Source organism: Sapajus apella, unplaced genomic scaffold (assembly GCF_009761245.1).
Source record: "Sapajus apella isolate SASKATOON/1434 unplaced genomic scaffold, GSC_monkey_1.0 scaffold43, whole genome shotgun sequence".
Taxonomy (NCBI): Eukaryota; Metazoa; Chordata; class Mammalia; order Primates; family Cebidae; genus Sapajus; species Sapajus apella.
Window position 1 is genome coordinate 14,368,623 of NW_022436983.1, and position 4,432 is coordinate 14,373,054.

Sequence of the window (4,432 nt, forward strand, 5' to 3'; positions counted from 1 at the left end):
CAGGAGTTCAAGACCAGCCAGGCCGAAATGGCAAAACCCTGTCTCTACTAAAGATACAAAAATTAGCCAGGCATAGTGCCACATGCTTGTAATACCAGCTACTTGGGAGGCTGAGGCAGGAGAATCATTTGAAACCAGGAGGTAGAGGTTGCAGTGAGCCGAGATCAGGCCGCTGCACTCCAGCCTGGGCAACAGAGTGAAGCTGTGTCTCAAAAAAAAAAAAAAAAAATTCCTCCAAATATACAAGTATGTACTGTGCATCTATTACGTGCCAAGCATGAAAGGAATCTAGGTAAAATTTGTAACACATTGCTACAGGTCACATGTGGGCTAGCATGAAATATAGGACCCCTAGGAGTCACAGAAACAAAGTTTGGAACCTTTCTTTCTCTCTCTCTCTCTGTCTCTGTCTCTCTCTTCTCTTTCTTTCTTTCTCTCCTTCCTTCCTTCCTTCCTTCCTTCCTTCCTTCCTTCCTTCCTTCCTTCCTTCCTTCCTCCCTCCCTCCCTCCCTCCCCTCTCTCTCTCTCTCTCTCTCTCTCTCTCTCTCTCTCTCTCTCTCAGGTACTAGCTCTGTTACCCAGGCTGGAGTGCAATGGTGCAGTCTCAGCTCACTGCAACCTCTAACTCCCAGGTTCAAGTGGCTCTCCTGCCTCAGCCACCCAAGTAGCTGTGACTATAGGCTTCCACCACCACGCCTGGCTAATTTTTGTATTTTTAGTAGAGACGAGGTTTCACCAACTTAGCCAGACTGATCTCGAACTCCTGACCTCAGGTGATCTGCCCACCTCGGCCTCCCAACGTGTTGGGATTACAGACTTGAGCCACCACATCTGGCCACTTTGCATATATGTTTCTGCACCACCAGGTGCAGTTCTAGCAGCGGGGAGGAGCTGCAGCTGCAGGAAAGAGGGGAGGGCTCAGCCTCACCCAGATCCTTTCCCCTTGTAGAGCACAAGTGCTAGGCTGCAGGGAAACAGCAGGGAAACCTCCCCAACAGGGCACATGTGAAGACCCATTGCAGCTGGGGTTAGAGGGAGGGATGGAAAACCATCCTCGACCCGGGATCGTATGCCAATATCATTACAAGGTTCCTACTTTTGGGAAAGGGGCAAGAAACTCTCACATAGGATCTGCCAAATGGGCCAGGCAGAGTTTTGCTCCTGAGGGAAGGGGAAAGGAGCAAGATCACTGAGAAGTTCCTCTCTCAAGACCTAGGGAGACGGAGTTTGCAAAAGACTGAATTTGAATCAGACAACAGACATCCCCACCTTCTAAGGCTAGCAAGCATCAAGTAACAAGCACCAGCAATCTAACTCAGGGGTGGAAAGCTCACAGGCAGAGCAGGAACACGGAGTAAATCCCTCCAGCAACCCAGCCCTCATCCTCAGCTTGAGATGATGCTAGAAGAATGGAGAGCCAGTAGTACAATGAAGGTAACCATAGCAACAATAAAATCCAAACCCAACTCAACTCCTGACTAGACTAACTTCAGCTCCAATACTAAGTGTCTACATGACCATTTCCAGGAATGAATACTATTTAAGTCTCAACTTCCTACACACAACATCAGGCATTTATTCAAAAATTATAAAACGCTAAAAGGCAAGAAATAAAATAACAATCCACTGTCAAGATACACAGCATAGCCTGGTTCAGTGATGCTCGCCCGCAGTCACAACTACTCTGGAGGCTGAGGGGAGAGAATTGCCTGAGCTCAGGAGGTTGAAGCTGCCATGAGCCAAGGTCGTGCCACTGCACTCCAGTCAGGATGACAGAGCAAGACTCTGTCTCAAAACAAGAAAACAAATAAACGAACAACATAGAAAGTAATCCACAAAGCTAGAAATGCTCATAAATGATGCAGCTGTTGAAATTGACAGGAATTTTAGACATGCTTTATATGTTAAAGTTGCTAGTAGAAAAGATGGACCACAAACAAAAACAGATGGGTAATTTCAGCAGAGATGAAAACTACCTGAGTCAAGTGGAAATTCTGGAAATAAAAGCATGGTAACAGAGAAGGAATGCCTTCTAAGGGTTTATCAGCAGACTCCACAAAATTGAAGAAAGAATCTAAAAAAATTGAAAGTAGGTTGATAGAAATTACCCGAGCTGCGGCTGGGCGTGGTGGCTCATGCCTGTAATCCCAGCACTTTGGGAGGCTGAGGCGGGCGGATCACAAGGTCAAGAGATCAAGACCATCCTGGCCAACATGGTGAAACTCCGTCTCTATTAAATACACAAAAATTAGCTGGGCCCAGTGGCTGGCGCCAGTAGTCCCAGCTACTCGGAGGCTGAGGCAGGAGAATTGCTTCAACCTGGGAGGTGGAGACTGCAGTGAGCTGAGATCACGCCACTGCACTCCAGCCTGGCAACACAGCAAGAGTCTGTTACAAAAAAACAAAAAAAGAAAAGAAATTACCCGCACCGAAATACTGAAATACAAAGAGAAAAGTAAGTGCAAAAATAAAGAACCGAACATCTGAGAACTGTGGGGCAACATCAAGCTTTCGAATATCCATGTCATTGGACTCACAGAAGGAAGAGAAAGAGAATGGAGAGAAGAAATGTCTGAAGAGATAATGGCTGAGAATTTTACAAAAATAGTGAAAGACATCAAAACATATGTCCACCCCGGGCGCCATGGCTCACGCCTATAATCCCAGCACTGTGGAGGCCGAGGTGGATGGATCACAAGGTCAGGAGATCAAGACCATCCTGGCTAACACGGTGAAACCCCGTCTCTACTAAAATACAAAAAACTAGCCAGGTGTGGTGTCAGGCACCTGTAGTCCCAGCTACTCAGGAGGCTGAGGCAGGGGAATTGCTTGAACCTGGGAGATGGAGGTTGCAGTGAGCTCAGATTGCGCCACTGCACTCCAGCCTGGCAACACAGCAAGACTCTGTCTCAAAAAACCCCAAAAAACCCCCAACAAAAGGTATGTCCAAAGATCACAGAGAACATTAAATAGGATAAGTAGCATCCCCCCCACACAAAAAAAAACAAAAGCCATACCTAGATACATCATAGTCAGCAAGCTAAAAAACAAAGATATGCTGGGTGCAATGGAGCACACCTGTAATCTCAACACTTTGGAAGACCACGGTGGGGACACTGCTTGAGCCCAGGAGTTCCAGAGCAGCCTGGGCAACATGGCGAGACCCCTGCTTCTACAAAAAACACAAAAATAGCTGGCAGTAGAGGGGTGTGCCTGTAATCCTAGCTATTTGGGAGGCTGAGTGAAAAAATCCCTTGAGCCTGGGAGGCGAAAGTTGCAGTGAGCTGTGATCATATCACTGCATTCCAGCCTGGGAACACAGGGAGACCCTGCCTCAAAAAAAAAAAAAAAAAGTTAAAAAAATTAAAAAATAAAAACCAAAGATAAAGAGACAATCTTGAAGGTAGCCTGTATTAGTCAGGGTTCTCCAGAGAAACAGAGCCAGTAAGACACGGATGGGTAGATAAATATGGCTATATTATAACGAATTGCTTCATGTAATTATGGGGGCTTACAAGTCATAAGATTTGCAGGATGAGTCAGCAAGCTGGAGACCCAGGAGATTCAATGGTTTAGTTCCAGTCTGAGTCCAAAGGTGTGAGAATCAGGAAAGCCAATGGTTTAGTTTCTGCACAAAGGCTACCGAGTTTGAGACCCAGGAAGGGCTGATGTTTCAGTTCTGGTCTGAAGCAAGAGAGGAAAAAGCTGATGTCCCAATCTAAAGGTAGTCAGGTGGGAAGAATTCTCTTACCCAGGGAAGAGACAACCTTTTTGTTCTATTGAGGCCTTCAATTGATTGGATGAGGCCCACTCACATTAGGGAGGGCAGACTTCTGTTTTTTGAGAGAGAGTCTCATTCTGTTGCCCAGGCTGGATTGTAGTGGTGTGATCTTGGCTCACTGCAACCTCCGCCTCCCGAGTTCAAGCAATTCTCCTGCCTCAGCCTCCCGAGTAGCTGGGATTACAGGTGCCTACCACCATGTCAGGCTAATTTTTGTATTTTTAGTTGAGATAGGGTTTCACCATGTTGGACAGGCTGGTTGGGAGAGTAAACTTCTTTACTTAGTCTACTGATTTGAATCTGATACTGAATTAATCTCATCCAAAACACCCTCACAGAAACATCCAGAATAATCACTGACTAAATATCTGACCACCCCAAGGCTCAGTCAAGTTAACACCTAAAATTAATCACCATACAGCCAAAGGGAAGGAAGGATACATTATCACATACAGAGGAACAAGGATAAGAATTATAGCTGACTTCTTATCAGAAACTATCCATGCAAGCAGAAGATAATGCATCGACATCTTCGGTGCTGAAGAAACCATCAACCCGGAATTCTGTATGTCACAAGAGTCAATTTCAAAAGTGAGGGTGGTGCTAACAAGTTCATACATGGTATAAAATTGTACAGAACTCTACAGGCAC